A 19,300-nucleotide genomic window follows, 5' to 3' on the forward strand; every position below is an offset into this window, starting at 1 on the left:
CTGTGCCCCACCTCCCAGCTGCTCACCCCCACCCCCCGACCCCCGGCACTGGGCACCCTCGTAGGTAGCCCTGATGGAGGGAGAAAGACCTGGGGTGGTGGCCGTGCAGTTAAAGGCCAGGAGGCCGGGTCTGCTTCCTGATGCGGACCCACCATGGGGCAGCCACAGCTGGTGGGCCTCGTTCGGCTTTGTCCTTCAAGTCCAAGACACAGAACCACTGGGGGAACAAGGGAACCCCCGCCCAAATAGTTGGCCCAGAGCCCCCCAAAACATGAACCCAAGTTGTAAAACAACCAAAGCCCGTTGCTGTCAAGTTGACTCCGGCGCACAGCGCCCCCATGTGTATCAGAGTGGAACTGTGCTCCATAGGATTTTCAGTGGGCGATTTTTCACAAGTAGATGGACAGACAGGCCTTTCTTCTGAGGTGCTTCTGGGTGGACGCAGCCACAACCCTTAGCAGCTGAGTGCGTTAGTCATTTGCACACGCAAGAACTCTTTGCACACTAGTGAAAAGGCTGCCAGTGAGCAGCGTGTGCAGAAACAAAGGCGGAAAAGAGGAATGGATTTTAACATGTTTTCTATAAATTAACTCCCAAAGGATACACAAGAAATTAATAAACTCGGTCCCCTTGGGGCACAGGAGGGGAGGGAGGCTGGACACCTCACTGTACAGAAGCTCTCATTTTTTTTTTAACATATGATGATGTCACTACTTCGAAAATGCTCGTGTTTTAAGCAACGGGAGTCCCTCTGTGGTGCAAGCAGTTGCTTGGCTGCTAACCAAAATGTTGAAGGTTCAAGTTCACCCAGAGACACCTTGGAAGAAAGGCTTGGTGTTCTACTTCCAAAAAACCAGTCATTGAAAACCCTATGGAGTGAGCGAAGTTCTACGCTGATGCACGCGAGGTCACATGAGTCGGCAACTTTTTTTTTAGTTTGTTTGCTTCACTTCAGAAACTCTGGAAAACACAGAGAAGTACAAAAAAGAAAACGAAGATCACCCGTAATTCCCCCACCCAAAGACAAACTCTGGCAGCACTTGCGATACTGATTTTCCCATTTGCCTTTGCTGAGCCACCTCCAGAACACACATGCATCCCACATCCCTGGGCAGGGGCCCAGGGAACGACTTCTCATTCAGATAACTCAGGGTGCCAAGCTGTCATGGCCATTCTGGCCTCCACCTGCAGGCCTGGCTGGCCCCAGGGACTTTGCACTAGCCAGCCCTCACCTGGGCCACACTCCCTGCCGTCCCGGGCTCGCGGCATGGCCGTGACCTTTTTAGGTCTTAGGTTCTTAGGCGGTAGCGTCACTAGGGTTGATGTCACTCAGTGCACTAACTCATGGTGTCACCCCCCATGGACCTCGTCCCATACCAGAACATACAGAACCCTTGGTAATGCTTACTAGCAATTTCAATCATAGAATAACACGTGATAAATATGGTTGTAAAGTGCTTAAGTGTAATATTTCTTAGATTATATGAATACTAACAACAAAATTGTAAAATCTTTCTACAGTGAACTACGTTACTAACTATACTATTAGTAGCTGGGTGGGAAGGCTTTTTTTCTCCTTTTCCTTTACTACTTCATTCTCAGAAAAGTTGTTGATATAGGTTCACAAGCACTAGTTACCAAATATTGTAGCTAAAACACCAGAAAATTTGACAAAATCAACAACTATAAAAACAGCAGCACGTGCTTGTCGCCGGGCCAGGCGAAGCCCTGAGATTCAAGGCGTCACTGTCGTTGGGTAACAACGGCTGACCTGAGCAAAAGGTAAATTAGCAGAGCGTTTTAGCCTTGTGGGTATACTGATATACGTAAACTGGGTTTACAAAAAATGTTTTTGTTGTTATAACCTACTACAGGGATATTTTTATAAAAAATAATGGATTTCTGCTAAAACACTGCACGAAAATTTTATAGTCATTTTGGTGTCTCTCCCTGGGACAGTGTCACCTGATGCACTGGGCACCCCCCAGTAGCCACGGGCCCCAGGGTGGTCCTAACTCATGTGGGTCCCCACCTCCCGGACCCCAGCCTGGATCCGTGCCTGGGTCACGCTGGGCGTATTTATGGTGACCGGTCCCTGGAGAAGGACATCATGCTTGGTAAAAGGTGAGCGAGAAAGAGGAAGACCCTGGAGGAGGTGGACTGGCACAGCGGCTGACGTCACTAACAGTGATGATGAGGATGGCGCAGGACCGGGCAGCGTTTCCTTCTGTCCTACCTGCGGTCGCCATGGGTGGGAACCCCCTCGACCGCACGTAACAAAAACAACAGGACGGTTTCGTGCACGTTTCTCCTCCCCTGTTCGCAGCCCTGGGGGCTCGGCCGTGCGCCCCACGGTCGTCGGACAGACAGCGCGACAGCGGACGCGGGAGGACCTGCAGGCGGGGGCGCAGCGCCGAGAGCGCACGAGCGCCGCCTGCCGACCGGGCCCACGACAACCGCCGTCCGCCGCAGCCCCAGGAGGGGTTCGGGGCAGCCTTCTGCCAGGCACGCGGGCCTCTGAGTCTTGTGTCCAGGTGGCCCTCCCACGGTCCCCCCTCGACCCCTCCGCAGCTGGCGCCCCGACCTCAACCACTGCTGCCCCGCAGTGGGCTCTGGCCACCGGCCCCCACCTCTCTGGCTCAGTGCTCGGGTCCCCACCATGTTCTGGCCCACCTGGGACCTCAAACCCATTCCTGCCACCTGTCCCCCATCCTTCCCTGCTTCCCTGGACTCCAGGCCCATCCTTGTTACCTCTCCCTGTTCCCCTCCACCTGGCCTGGCCCCCTCATGGCCCCACACCTGGCTGAGCCCACCTTTCTCTCAGCTGCAGCTGAAGGACATTGCTCCCCAGCCTAGCAGGCTCCCTGACATCAGTGGCCACCCTCCTCCACTGCCTGGTCCCCTCACTCACCCTCCCTGGAGACCAACTCACACCTTCTCTTTCTGCAAACCCACCTTGTCTCTACTTGGGGCACCCAGAGGCTCAGACACCCAAGTGAGCCTTTTTGAATCTCCCACCTCTATCCCGACAGAAGTCTGTCCAATAGTAAGGAAAATGGTCTGAAAGGAAGTGCAACCATGAAATACTCTGTCATTAAACTTCATGTATACAATCCCACAAGTAAAATCAATAGATCAATCCTTTAAATAAATATTAAACTGGCGGCCGTCGAGCTCAGTCTGACTCATGGCGTGCCCGTGTGTGTCAGAGTAGAACTGTGCTCCGTAGGGCTTTCAACGGCTGATTTTTCAAAGGAAGGTCACCAGGCTTCCCTTCCAGGGTGTCTCTGGGTGGACTTGAACCTCTAACCTTTCAGTTAGCAACCAAGTGCATTCACTGTTCACAGCACCCACCAAACCAAAACCAAACCAGCTGCTGTTGAGTCAATTGCGATCCATGGAGACGCCATGTTACCGAGTAAAACTGCTCCATAGGGTTTCCTTGGCTGTAACCTTTACAAAAGCAGATCTGTAGGTCTTTCTTACAGTGCTGCTTGTTGTTGTTGTTGTTAGGTGCTGTCAAGTGGGCTCCAACTCATAGCGACCCCCAAGTGTCTGTCAGTTTGTAGTACTGTGGGGGCTTGTGTGTTGCTGTGATGCTGGAAGCTATGCCACCAGTATTCAGATCCCAGCAGGGTCACCCATGGAGGACAGGTTTCAGCTGAGCTTCCAGACTAAGACAGATTAGGAAGAAGGACCCCTCAGTCTGCTTCTGAAAAGAACTAGCCAGTGAAAACAGGGCTGCTGGGTGAGTTCAAACCCCCAACCTTTAGCTTAGTTATTGTTGTTGTTAGGAGCCCTGGTGGCACAGGAGAAAGGTGCGGCAGTCAGCTTGCATAAGGATTTACAGCCTCGGAAACCCTATGGGGCGTTTTACTCTGTCCTATCTGGTTGGGGGGATCTGTTGCAATGAGTCAGAATGGACTCAGTGTCAACAGAATTGTTGTTGTTCCGTGCCGTCAAGTAGATTATGTGAGCAGATTGCCAGGTCTTTTCTCCCACAGAGCGGCTAGTGGGTTCCAACCACCGACCTTTTGGTTAGTAGCTGAGTGCTTAACCATTGTGATACCAGGGCTCCTTTTAAGTGAGCAGTTGAGTGGAAATGCCACTCAGGAACCTTTGCACTAAGCAGGGACTCCAGATGAACTTACAGTACCAAAAAAAGAGGAAAAAGTGGCGAATTAAAATATTAATTACTTGAATTTTTTTTTTTCAAAAAGAGGGGCACTTATACCAATATATTGGTTTTTCACTGTAATGAATAACAATGTAGTTCAGTTTCCGTTTTTGAGTCTTAACCCCTGCAAATCAGGCAGTGATTTTGATCTGCTTCTCGTTTTCATGGTCAGTAGATGGTCCAGCCAGGCTTGCCCATCTATTTTTTTGTTCATAGTTGATCAAAGAACAGTTTTTAATGCATCTTAAATTTGAAAAATTTTCACCCAAAGCCACAAGTGTACAAATAGTTAGGGAGAGCCCTAATATAGGATGAGTTTGGTGGAAACTCCGAAAACTTCCAATTCACAGTAAATTCTAGAAATTGTGATACTGTCTGTGTTTTTGTTTCTTCAGGATCAATTCTGGTGGCTTTCCAGGTGTTTCTGCAGCTGGAAAATTTAAAATTCAGATGAAATCTCCAAGTAGTCACATAGAAACATAGAGTGGCAGAGTGGAAATAGCTCAGGTAAAGCTGTGTCTTCATCTTGGCCAGCACCGTGCTGATGTCGGTTCTGCTGTGTAACCGCAGGAACGGGTAGTGCCACAGGGCTGGAAACCCAAACTGCCCAGGGAGCTGGGACAATTCCAAATCCTACAAAACTACTCTAGACACAAAGTGAGCCACTGATTTCCATGTAGAATGCAATGTTTATAAAAGGATGAGTATTTAAAATTTGCTAGTGTGAAGTTTACATCTTCTTACGGATTAAATTGTATCCCACAAAAAAACCATTATGAAGTCCTAACTATTCCTGCGAATGTGACCATGTTTGGCAATAGGGTCTTTGTGGTGTGATGGATCATTTCTATATAGCCTTTTTCTAGCCATGTTCTTGTAATTCCTACCAAAAGACTAGGTGGGACTATGCAGATGAGGGCTTGTGGCCCACCAAGGGGGTTGGATAGCGTGCTAATAATGTAGACCTTATGAATCCCGGCAGTCATGGTCCCCAAACATTCTGTTGGCCCAGGACAGGAACCATTCCCGAAGACAACTCATCAGACATGGAATGGACTGGACAATGGGCTGGAGAGAGATGCTGATGAAGAGTGAGCTACTTGTATCAGGTGGACACTTGAGACTGTATTGGCATCTCCTGTCTGGAGGGGAGATGGGAGGGTAGAGAGGGTTAGAAACTGGCAAAACGGTCAAGAAAGGAGAGACTGGAAGGAGGGAGTGGGCTGACTCATTAGGGGGAGAGTAAACGGGAGTATGTAGTCAGGCGTATATAAGGTTATATGTGACAGACTGACTTGATTTGTAAACTTTCACTTAAAGCACAATAAAAATTACTTAAAAAAATGTAGGCCTTGTCGGGGTGGGACCATGCAAATAAGGTGTATGGACCCCTAACGAGGGGATTAGTCAGTTTTGCCAACCTGCTAGGCTTAAAAGAGCCAATTCCAGAGCAGAAAGAGAATCTCATCACAATCAAGGAAGAAGGAGTCAGGATGGAGTATGTCCTTTGAACCCAGGATCCCTGCACTGAGAAGCTCCTGGATCCAGGAGACTGAGAGAGAGAGAGAGAGCTGTTACACTGAAGATGGCAAGAAGAGGTGGCAGAGAAACAACTGCAGCAGAGGCAGGAGACCTGCAGGAAACGGTGCGGTGGGTTTCCTGGCCCACAAAGCAAGAAAGCTGAGTGCCTTTGAGCAGGAGGCTTGCTGGTGGAGTAGGTGTCTTGAGGTACTCATCGGCAGAGTTAAAAGAGCTTTGTAGCCCTTGCACGAGCAGGGCAGAGGCTAGGCTGAGGGGAATGAGAGAGACTGGCCTGATGGCATGGCTGAGAAGTGGCTGTCCTGATCGAAGAACTGTATCCTGAGGGTTCCTGAACCTAAATCGTAACTTGTTCCTTCTCTAAGAAACCCGCTAACTGTGAGTGTGGCCTGTGAGTTCTGTATGGCCATTGCAATGATTTACTGAACCTAACAGAGAGGTTGAGAGTGCCATGGGAATTGGTAAAAAGATTGGAGAGAGCAGGCATGTCCGACCTCTGCCTCATAGGAATCAGCCTTGGGCTGTTGATCTGATTCTCCTCCCCCCTTGTGAAGTTAGAGGAGGAGGTCGCACGCCTCTGTCACACCATTTTTACAGTCATTGAAGATGTTGTCAGCTACGTTTACATGAGTTCATACTGATCAACCAGAATGTTTCATAAAAGTGACGATGGTGAGACCTAAGCTCACTTGCTTTGGACACATCGTCACGAAAGATCAGTCACTACAAGAGGATATCATGTTTGGTAACATGGAAGGCCAACAAAAATGAGGGGAACTGTCAATGAGGTGAGTGGACACAACAGTCACAACAGACTCAAACATACCGATAATCATGAAGATGATGCAGGACAGGACATTTCAGGTTTTCCATTTCTTCTTCAGTCAGTTTTGGTAGTTTTGTGTTTCTAAGAATTTTGTCCGTTTCATTTAGGTTATCTAATTTGTTGGTGTACAACTGGTCATTTGTTGTTGTTGTTAGGTGCTGTAGAGTCAGTTCCAACTCACAGTGACCCTATGTTCAACAGAACAAAACACCACCTGGTCCTGCGCCATCCTCACAATTGTTGCTATGTGTGAGCCCATTGTTGCAGCCACTGTGTCAATCCATCTCGTCAAGGGTCTTCCCCTTTTTTGCTGACCCTCTACCTTACCAAGCATAATGCCCTTCTCCAGGGACTGGTCCCTCCTGATAACGTTTTCAAAGTACGTGAGACAAAGCTTCACCATCCCTGCTTCCAAGGACCACTCTGGCTATACTTCATCCAAGACAGACTTCTTTGTTCTTCTGGCAGTCCACGGCATATTCAATATCCTTTGCCAACACCATGATTCAAATGCATCAATTCTTCTTCTGTTTTCCTTATTTATTGTCCAGCTTTCACATGCATATGAGACAATGAAAAACACCATGGCTTGGGCCAGGTGCACCTTAGTACTCGAAGTGACATCTTTGCTTTTCGCCACTTTAAACGAGCCTTTTGCAGCAGATTTGCCCAATGCAATATGTCGTTCTATCTCTTGCCTGCTGCTTCCACGGGTGTTGATTGTGGATCCAAGTAAAATGAATCCTTGACAACTTCAATATAGTGTTATCTTAAAAGTTCCTTTTGAAAGGAAAAAGCTTTTTATTTTGAAGCCCTGTGATGCCTTCCTTACTGGAGATGGAGCCAGCTGTCAGCTCCTCACGTCATCTTCTTCACTAGAGGTTGGGCTCAGGTGTCAGCTCCAGTGACATTGTCCTGGGCCACTTGTGCTCCTACAATGCCTGTTCCTGCTACTCTCACAAAGCTAGTGACTTTGGGTGGAGATTTAATGTTTTGTGACCTTTTTGCCCCCCAGAATATGAGCTCAATGGATATGGTTCCTGTGTGAGTTATCTTTGCATCCCCAGCACCTGCACACTGCCTCAAGCAAAACAAGGGCTCCATCAATGAGCACTGAATGAACAAATGGATGAATGATGTTAGAGACTGAATTGTATCTCTCAAAAAAAATCTCAGTCTTACACTGCCCGTTGCCCAGTTGCTGACAACTCTGACTCATGGTGACACCATATACATCAGAGTAGAACTGTGCTCCACAGGGTTTTCAGTGGCTGATTTTTCAGAGGTAGATAGCCAGGTCTTTCTTCTGAGATGCCTCTGGATAGATTTGAACCTACAATCTTTCCATTAGCAGCTGAGCGCATCAACCATTTGTACCACCCAGGGATTCCCCTTGGAACTGCAGGACTTCTCAATTGTCAGTTGTAGAAAAAGAGGAACTCCAGACGGAATAATACAGGGGCAGACAGAGAGAGAATTTTACATAGTAAGTCCCCTACAAGAAGCATTTTAGATGACATTGGACATTTAAATCCAGTTTTAGCTGTGACACAGTAACTAGCCCTGGTCTTGCCTTCCCACTGCAAAGAACCACAAAACTGGACAAAATACAGGAAGGGACTATATCTAGGCACTGAGCAACAGGCAGCGTACGACTGAGAATCTGAAAGAAGGGAAGCACGTGAGGTTGCCCCACATTCTCTCTGGCTTTCTGCTTGGGGACAATTTCCCAACCTTGGCACAGGGAAGCGGAGACCAAGCAGAGTGTCGCAGTCCTGCTGAGTTGAGGAGGCAGAACTCAGAGTTCAGGCAGCCCAAGTAGCAAGAATCAGCAAAGTCACGGAGAAGAGGTAATTGCACAGGAGGGTCCCAGAAGTCTCTGTGGGGATTCCCTGTGATTCCTGGATGACCATCTTGCTGCACATGAGCAGAGTGAAACTCCAAGCATAGAGTGGCTGCTACAGTGTTGAGAGTGGAATAAAAATACGAAATGCTGACAGTGCTGGAGATGTTGGAGAGCCCTTGTTAACATTCCAGGAACTCAGCTGAGTCCCCAGAAAAGTTGGGAATAAGGACCAAGTCCTAAATGAAAGTCTCCTCTAGACCTGGCCTAACAAGGCTTAAACCAAGCCTCAATAGGACCAAGGAAAGCCATAAAAAATAAACTTCCTGCCAGAATAAAACTCTATGAAGAAAGACATCATAATCCAGACTGTCTACAATGTGTCATTTGCAATGTCCAGCATAAAAACTACTAGATATTTAAAGAATCAGGAAAATGTGTTCTATAATCAAGGAGCAAAGCAATCCTTACAAAAGACTCCGAGTTGACCCAGATGTTGAAAATAGAAAACAAGAATTTTAAAGCATCCGTATTATAAATATGTCCAAAGATTTAAAAGAGAATATGGCTTTAATGAGTAAACAGATGGAGAATCTCAGCAGAGAAATAAAAACTATAGAAAAAAATCAAATGGAAATTGCAATACTGAAAAGTGTAAAAAAGTAAAACATCAGAAATGAAAAAGGCTTTGGGATTAATATTATATTTAAAATGGCAGAAAAAAAGGATCAGTGAGCTTAAAGATAGATCCATAGAAATTATCTGATTTCAAGAATGGAAAGAATAAAGATTGGGGGAAAAACTGTAGAACAATATCAAGTGGCATTATTCACATTAACTGGAGTCCCAGAAAAAGAAAAAAAAGAGAATGGGACAAAATGTATTTAAATAATAGTAAAAATTTTCCAATTTGGTAAAAAAAAAAAAAAAATTAATATACAGATCCAAGAATCTCAGTGAACCCAAGCGGGATAAATATAAAGTAATATACACTTAGGCACGAATAGGAACTCCTGAAAATCAAGAGAACATATCGTACTACATGCAGAAGAATGATGACAGTCACATTACATACAAGGGGAAAAAATGACACAAACGGATACAAAGAATAGCTGACTTCTCATGGGAAACAATGGAAGTCAGAAGACAATGGGATAACATCTATAAAATTTTATATTCTTAAAAATCAAGGGTGAAATAAAGATCTTTTTAGTTAAATGGAAGATGAGAGGATTCATTTGTAATGCAGATAGTATTACAAAAAATACTAAAGAAAATTATTCAGGCTGAAGGGAAGGTGTACCAGAGAGAAACTCAGATCTACAGAAAGAAATGAAGAGCATTAGAAATGGAAAATATGTGGTTAAATAAAGAAAACTAGATATTTTTCTTCTCTTTATTTCCTTAAAACACAAATGACTAATTAAAACTAATATCATCAGAGAACGGGGTTGATATTGTATGTAGAAATCAAACATCGGGACAGAATAGCACAAAGAACTGCTGCTGTTGTTGTTCATCGAGTCGATTCCAACTCCTAGTGACCCCACATATGCAGACTAGAACTGCTCCATGGGGCTTTCAAGTCTGTGACCTTTTCAGAAGCTGATTGCCAGGCCTTACTTCTGAGGTGCTATCAGGTGTATTTGAACTTCCAACTTTTGGGTTAGTAGTCCAGTGCTAACCCATCTTCATCACTCAGGGACCTTGCACAAAGAATAAGATCAATGAATGGAGTTACACTGTTGTAAGGTTCTTACATTTGTGAAGTGTGAAGAATGAAGTATGAGGTGGTACGATCCATACTCTAAATAGACTGTGTTACATTAAGGATGCATACTGTAATTCCTAGAGCAACCACTAAAAAATAGTAGACAGAGGTACATCTAATAAAGCCAATGGAAGAAATAAGTAGGATACTGAAAAATACTTTAATAACCCCTAAAAAGGCAGAATAAGAAAAATAGAGGAACATAAAACAGATCGGGAAAATAGGAACTGAATATCAAGATGGTTGTTGTTACCGTTAGTTGCCATTGAGTCAGCCCCCAACTCATGGCAACCCCGTGTATTACAGAGTAGAACTGTTCCACAGGGTTTTCTTGGCCGTAATCTTTATGGAAGCAGCTCGCCAGGCTTTTCTTCTGTGGAGCTGCTGGGTGGGTTCAAACTGCCAAGCTTTAGGTTAGCCGCTGATCACAAACTGCTTGCATCACCCACGCTCCTAGAAAGATGGTAGGCTTCAACTAACCATACCAATAACTATATTAAATGTAAATGGACTAAATACTCCATTTAAGAGGCTGGAACTAAATCCAATTAGATAGATAGATAGGTAGGTAGCTAGGTAGGTAGAAAGGAAAGATAATACGTTATGATCAAGTAAGGTTGGTTGGTTTGACATTAAAAAAAAAGAATCAATGTTACTCAACATACGTATCAGACCGGGTTCAATAAGAAAGCTGAACTACTAAGAGATACATCAAGGGCTTCGTTACAGAGTTTTGACCTGACACTATTGTAGGGGCTAGTTAAACAATCTTTGTAAGACTATTTAGCATGTGATGTTTGAGCTTGAAATCCACAGGGCAGGCAAGCTGGGAAGAGATGAAAGTAAACGGAGGGGCAGCAAAGACAAGCAGGAATCTATGAGTATGAACTGAGAGCCATGAGGACAGGCTCAAACTCATGTCAGTCTCTCACTGCCTCTCATCTTGAGGATGTAAATGCCCTACGGAAGAACTGGCATCCCTCATTGAAGAGTTAAACACACGCTGGGCCCAAGGGTTGGAAAAGCTGAAGGAGGATTCAGGGCAAAGTGGAGCAGCTGCACGCTCAGCAGCTACCCATGCCAACGAGCTGAGTCAGCGGATCGATGGTGACGCGGGTAATCTACAACAGCACCTTAGCCTGACCTTCTGCTGCGGACTGAATTGTGCCCCTCCAAAACAGGCATTGTAAATCCTAACCTCTATTCCTGTGGTTATAATCTCATTTGGGAATGGGTTGCCTTTTTGTTATGCTACATGGGCAGAATTAGTGTAGGGTATGTCTTGAGTAAATCTCTTTTAAGATATAAAACAACAATAAGCAGAAAGCAGCAGAAACGGAGAAAGAGAGATGACAAACCAGATGAAGATCGTCCAGGAGCAGAAGCTCAGAGAGACAAGGACCTTTCTCCAGAGCAGAGAGAGAGAGAAAGCCTTCCCCTAGAGCCAGTGCCCTGAATTCAGATTTCTAGCCTCCTAAACTGTGGAGAAAATGAATTGCTGTTTGTTAAAGCCATCCGGTTGTAGTATTTGTGTCATAGCAGCACTAGACAACTAAAGACAACTTCTGAGCATAAAAATAACCATATGGCTGGTGCTTCATTTATGCCCTCCAAATCTCATACAAAATGTTTATGGCTCACCCTAAGTTTTCACATTGCATAGCCACCAGTAGATAATAACAGATTAAAGGAGAAAAATCATATGATCATATCAACTGATCCAGGAGAAGCTTCTGACAAAGCTAAACATCCATTCATGATTAAAAAAAAAAAAACACAAAAAAACTCAGCAAACTAGTATGAGAAAATTCCTCGATGTAATAAACAGTATCTAAAAAAGCAAACAGGCAAACAAAAAACAAAAACCCATAGGTGACATTATTCTAAATGGTGATATGTTAAACACATTCTCTGTAAGATTGGGGTCAAGGCAAGCATGCCTGCTGTCATCACTTCTATTCGAAATTGTACTGGTGGTACTAGCCACTGCAGTAAAACAAGAAAAAATATATAAGGTACACAAGATCACAAAGGGTAGAGTAAAACTGTTTCTATTTGCAGATGCTGATTGTTTATGTTGAAAATTCTAAAGTATCAATAAAACAACTACGCAGAACTGATAAGGGAATTTAAGACCGCTACTGAATTGAATACAAAGTTTTTTTTACTGAATACAAAGTTAATATATAAAAACCCGTGTATTCTCATATACTAGGAGCAAAGAGTCAGAATATGAAATTACAAAAATTCCATTTACAATAGCATAAAAAACGTTATGGAATAAATTTAACAAAAGATATGCAAGATCTTTACACTGAAAACTAAAAACATTGCTGTGAGAAGTTGATCTGAATAAACGGAGAGAGCCCAGTGTTGTGGATTCGAAGACTTGATACTGTTAGGAGGTCAGTTCTCTACCAAACTGACCCCAGGATATAAGGCTACCCCAGGCCAAATGCCAGCAGGGTTTTTTTTTTTTTTTTTGTAGAAATAGAAGACCTGATTCTAAAATTTATACGAAAATGCAAACAACCTAGAATAGCCAAAGTAATTTTTTAAAAGAATAATAGTGAAGGATTAAACTATCTGATTTCAAAAATTATTATAAATCCACAGTAATCAAGACAGTGTATATGACACTGGCATAGGGATAGATATGCAGATCAATGAAGCAGAATAGACAGTCCAGAAATAGGCCAGCACATTATGCCCAAATGATTTTCAACAAAGGTGTAAAGGTAACGCAATGGGGGAAAGAGAAGTCTTTTCAGCAAATGGGGCTGGTACAACCGGATGGGCGTACGAGAACAATGAACAACAACCCTTACCCATCACCATGCACAAAAGTTAACTCAGGGCAGGGATAACTTAGGACCTAAGTGTAAGAGCTAAAATGATAAGACTCTCAGAAGGAAACAAAGGAGAAAATTTTCACGATGGGCTAGGAAAAGATTTCTTAGGTAGGACATAAAAAGTGTGAACCACAAAAGAAAACATTGGCAATTTGGACTTCGTAAATATAAAAACTTCTACTCTTTCAAAGACAAAGTTAAGAAACTTTATGTTATTTAAACATAATTATGTTATTTAATTTAAATAATGTAATTGTGTTATTTAAATTATACTTCCAAAAAGGTGGAAAAAATTAGATCCTGTCCTACACTTAGCAATTGTATTAGTTTTCTACTGCTGTGTAACGAATTGCCACAAACTTAGTGGCTTAAGAGAGTATGCATTTATCATTTCTGTTTCTGTGGGTCTAGTGTCCAGGCACAGCTTAGCTGTGTCCTCTGCTCAGCTTCTCACTAGGCTGCAATCAAGGTATCAGCTGGGACATTTTATCTTACGGAGGCTTGACTTGGGAAAGATCTGCTTCCAAGCTCGCACGGTTGTTAGCGGCATTGAGTTCCTCCCAGCTTGTCTTAGTCATCTTGTGCTGCTATAACAGAAATACCACAAGTGGATGGCTTTAACAAAGAGAAGTTTATTCTCTCACAGCCCAGTAGGCTAGAAGGCCGAATTCAGGGTGCCAGCTCCTGGGGAAGGCTTTCTCCCTCTGTCGGCTCCCGTGGAAGGTCCTTGTCATCAGTCTTGCCTTGGTCTGGGAGCATCTCAGTGCAGGAACCTCTGGTCCAAAGGACACGATCTGCTCCTGGCATGGCTTTCTTGATGGTATGAGTTCCCCCCTCTCTCTGCTCCCTTTTCTCTTTTATATCTCAAAGAGATTGGCTTAAGACACTATCTAATCCTTGTGTATCTCATCAATTTAACTGCCGCGGACATATCTCATCTCATCATAGTGATGGGATTTACAACACATAGGGAAACCACATAAAATGGTGGACAATCACACAATACTGGGACTCACGGCCTGGCTAAGTTGAGAGATATTTTTGGGTGACACAATTTAATCCATGACACGGCTGTAGGGCTCATGGCACTTTGCTTGTTCAGCAAGGAGAGGGCAGGGTAGCAAGAGGACACTTTGTGTAATCATGTGAGCATAGCCGAGTACATCTCAAGATACTGGCCATATTCCATTGGTTAGAAGCAGTCACAGGTCCCATCCACACTTAAGGGAAAGGGATCCCACAAAGGGTTGACTATCAGAAGGCAGGGATCACGGGAGCCACCTGAAGGCAAACTTAAGTTTTGTCTGCCTCCATAACCATAAAAAAAAGGAATCTTAGATTTACCAGATTTTACTAGTTTTTAACTTCTAATGACTTTAAATGTTAATTTTTCATCATGGATACAACATTCAAATTAAGGTCTTTATTATAGAAACAGCCATTTTTTCTTTGTTTTCCAGAAGGCTTTGGAATTTTCTCTTCTCCCTTCCTGCATGAAGATAAATGGATAATTCTGGGAGACTGTTTATCTGAACTGATTCAGACGGCAGAGCCATTAAAATGACACCCGTGGCATCTCTGCAGATGCTGTCCCCCCAAACTGGCTATTTTTTCTGTGCGATGACTAGTCTCCTCCTCTGGACCCCAAGTAAACGTGAAGAATCCCAGAGCCAGGTGCTCATGTGTACAGGTGACCCCAGAGAGGGCATGGCTGTGAGGTGGGAAGGCCTCGGAGACCCCTGCCCCCAGACTGCCCTGGTGGAAACAGGCCTGGACTCCTGACCGAGGGCCAGGTGGGTCGATGGCTGTCCTGCACAGGAAGAAGACACTTGCCCCAGAGCCAATCAGGGCTGATAAAGCACAAGCTGTGTGGCTTCACTGGCAGGGACCTGCCTCGGCTCTGAGAGGCCTCGGTCAAGTCCAGTCTGCAGATGCAGGGTGTTCTACCTGCAGTCGGCTAAGACCACAGCCTCTTTCCACTCAGACGCCCCCTCAGTGGTACCACCAAGGCGGCAGGGGTGCAGACCACACCAGGCGACACTGTCAGAGGGGGTGGCGCCAAAATGACTGTCTATAAAATTTTTGTGCAGTGTTTCAGCAGAAATGTATTATTTTTTATAAAAATATTCCTGTAGTTATAACAGCGAAAACATTTTTCGTAAGCCCAGCTTACATGTATCGACCTACCTGTGGTCAGAGCTGTCATTATTGCTCAGTTACAGTGACACTTTGAATCTCGTGGGTTCGTCCGCACACACTACAAGCAGGTGCTGTTATTTTCCTTGCTGCCAGTATTTTTATAGTTGCTGATTTTGTCAAATATTCTGGTGTTCTAGCTACAATATTTGCTAATTAGCATTTGTGAAACCATATCAATAACCTTTTTGAGGATGAAGAGTAATTAAAGGAAAAGGAGTGATGTACAGGAACTACGATTTACGAGTCACAGTACAAAAAACGTTACTAAGTATTGTGTGGCCTGGTACAGGAGGAAGCTGAGGGGGGGTGACATGACCCTAGTGGTGCCACTGCTCCCCTTCATCACTGTCCCTGGGGTGCAGTGGTATTGCAGCGGCCACAGGCATCTTTGGGATCCGACAAAGGAGAGATCGAGTTGGGACGCATTCAGTTGGTGTTTACAGGCTGTGGGCACGTGATTCGGTCAGGTCCTTACTGCTGTTCTGGGGCAGGAATGGCTTCTTCGCCTGGTGACTCACCCACCTGCACGGTGTCAGCTGCTATGGATTGAACTGTGTGTCGTGAATCCTCATCCCTACACCTGTGGTTATAATCCCATTTGGGAATGGGTTTTGTTATGTCAGTGAGACCGTGGTAGAGTAGGATGTGTTTTAAATCAATCTCTTTTGAGGTAGGAGATTAAACAAGCAAGCAGAGTTGGGAGAAGAGAGACACCATGCCACAAGAATGTCACCAAGGAGCTCAGGAATAAAGACTGTGCCCCAGAGCTCGGAGAGAGAAAGGCTTCCCCTGGAGCTGATGCCCTGAATTCAGACTTCTAGCCTCCTAGACTGTGAGGGACAGATTTCTGTTTGTCACAGCCACCCACCCGTGGTACTTCTGTTGTGGCAAGACCAGATGACTGAGGCACTGGTCCTGAATGCCTGTGGGGAGCCGAGGAGAAACACTGTTTGTGGTTACAGTACCAGGTCAGGAGGCAGGATTCTCACCCTTAGCAGGGGAGACCCAGGGTGGAGGCCCAGCCAGGGAAACTCATGCGCTTCCACCACCCATCTGACAGTGGAGGCTCACATGTAGGCCGGGTTTCAGCTGAGCTTCCAGACTGAAACAGACTAGGAGGAAAGGCCTGGCAATCTACTTCTGAAAATACATATATAGTATTAGTACAGAATTCCAGTGTTAATATTAGTAATAATACTGTAGTATATTATATCGCACCTACCGCCTTGTCAGATACATTCCAAGAGGAGACAGCTTTGATTTCACTAAGGAACTGGGAGAACCAAACACTCCGCTTACCATGTGCATTGTGGACGATTGGAAGATTTTTGCAGATTCGCTCTTGACTCAAGAATTGTTGACTGCCATCACGCTGGCCTCCAACTCGTGTTTTATCAGAATTCCTGCATGCGTGGAGCACAAACCAGTAGTAGTGCCATAATTACTAAATTCTGTGTGTGAAGCTCTCTGTTCCATGCAAACCAGTATCAATGCTAACAGTGAGGTACCAGTCTGAATCAGCTTTCTATTCTTCTTATAAAACAATTCTACAAAATCACGATGAGACAAAGAACACGCTGCCAGAAGACGTTAGCAAAGCATTAAAGATGTGCATCCGTACATTTATAAAAATGTAATTTTTCTGAATTTTGAAATGCTTCTGGGCTTTGTCAGCTTTTAAAATCTTTTTTTCTTTATTCAAAATACATACATTGTAGAAAATTATTTATAAAATAATGTATACATATTTATATTGAAAAACTCATTGCCATCGAGTCCATTCTGACTCAGCCGCCCTAGGGGACAGAGTAGGCTGCTCCAGTGGGGCTCTGGTGGCACATCGGTTAAGAGCTTGGCTGCTAACCAAAACGTCGGCAGTTTGAATCCAACAGCGGCTCCTTGGAAACCCTACAGGGCAGTTCTGCCCTGTCCTAGAGTTGGAATCGACTATCGGTTTTTTTGTTTTATTTTGAATCTTTATGGAAGCCAACTGCCACGTTTCTCCGTAGGGTGGCTGCTTGACCACTGCGCCACCAGGGCTCCTCTCATTATTCTACGTATCCACTATACAAAATATACAATGCTTTAGACAAAAATATTCATTTACATAACTAATTTTGTTTTCACAGTTTTGCATTCTTTTTTTTAATATAATTTTTATTGTGCTTTAAGTGAAAGTTTACAAAACAAGTCAGTCTCTTACGCAGAAACCCATATACACCTTTCTTGTCATTGTTAGGTGCCGTGAAGTCGGTTCCGACCCATAGCGACCCTCTGCACGACAGAACGAAACACTGCCCGGTCCTGAGCCATCCCTACAATTGTTGTTATGCTTGAGCTCATTGTTGCAGCCACTGTGTCAATCCACCTTGTTGAGGGTCTTCCTCTTTTCCGCTGACCCTGTACTCTGCCAAGCATGACGTCCTTCTCCAGGGACTGATCCCTCCGGACAACACGTCCAAAGTACGTAAGATGCTCCTTAGAGGCAAGATGTCATCCTTGCCTCTAAGGAGCATCTGCCTCTAAGGAGCATTCTGGCCGCACTTCTTCCAAGACAGATTTGTTCATTCTTTTGGCAGTCCGTGGTATATACAATATTCAATATTTTTCGCCAACACCACAACTCAAAGGCGTCAACTCTTTCACATGCATATGATGCAATTGAAAATACCATGGCTTGGGTCAGGCGCACCTTAGTCTTCAAGGTGTCATCTTTGCTCTTCAACACTTTGAAGAGGTCCTTTGCAGCAGATTTGCCCAACGCAATAAGTCTTTTGATTTCTTGACTGCTGCTTCCATGGCTGTTGATTGTGGATCCAAGTAAAATGAAATTCTTGACAACTTCAATCTTTTCTCCGTTTACCATGATGTTGCTCATTGGTCCAGTTGTGAGGATTTTTGTTTTCTTTATGTTGAGGTGTAATCCATACTGAAGGCTGTGGTCTTTGATCTTCATTAGTAAGTGCTTCAAGTCCTCTTCACTTTCAGCAAGCAAGGTCGTGTCATCTGCATAATGCAGGTTGTTAATGAGTCTTCCTCCAATCCTGATGCCCCGTTCTTCTTCATATAGTCCGGTTTCTCATATTATTTGTTCAGCATACAGATTAAATAGGTATGGTGAAAGAATACAATCCTGACGCACACCTTTCCTGATTTTAAAACAATCAGTATCCCCTTGTTCTGTCCGAACAACTGCCTCTTTTTCCATGTAAAGGTTCCTCATGAGCACAATTAAGTTTTCTGGAACTCCCATTCTTCGAAGTGTTATCCACAGTTTGGTATGATCCACACAGTCAAAAGCCTTTGCATGGTCAATAAAACAAAGGTAAACATCCTTCTGGTATTCTCTGCTTTCAAGCCAGGATCCATCTAACATTAGCAATGATATCCCTGGTTCCATGTCTTCTTCTGAAACCGGCCTGAATTTCTGGTAGTTCTCTGTAAATATACTGCTTCAGCTGTTTTTGAATGATCTTCAGCAAAATTAGGCTTGCGTGTGATATTAATGATATTGTTCTATAACTTCCACATTCAGAATTGGATCACCTTTCTTGGGAATAGGCATAAACATGGATCTCTTCCAGTCAGTTGGCCAGGAAGCTGTCTTCCATATTTCTTGGCATAGACGAGTGAGCACCTCCAGCACTGCATCTGTTTGTTGAAACATCTCAATTGATATTCCATCAATTCCTGGAGCCTTGCTTTTCGGCAGTGTCTTCAGAGCAGCTTGGACTTCTTCCTTCAGTACCATCGGTTCCTGATCATATGCCACCTCTTGAAATGGTTGAATATCGACTAATCCTTTTTGGTATAATGACTCTGTGTATTCCTTCCATCTTCTTCTGATGCTTCCTGCGTCCTTTAATATTTTCCCCATGGAATCCTTCACTATTGCAACTCGAGGCTTGAATTTTTTCTTCAGTTCTCTCAGCTTGAGAAACGCTGAGTGTGTTCTTCCCTTTTGGTTTTCCATCTCTAGCTCTTTTCACATGCCATTATAATACTTTACTTTGTCTTCTTGAGATGCCCTTTGAAATCTTCTGTTCAGTTCTTTTAATTCATCAATTCTTCCTTTTGCTTTAGCTGCTCGATG

The sequence above is a fragment of the Elephas maximus genome, chromosome 9, assembly GCF_024166365.1.
Source record: "Elephas maximus indicus isolate mEleMax1 chromosome 9, mEleMax1 primary haplotype, whole genome shotgun sequence".
NCBI classification, from domain to species: domain Eukaryota; kingdom Metazoa; phylum Chordata; class Mammalia; order Proboscidea; family Elephantidae; genus Elephas; species Elephas maximus.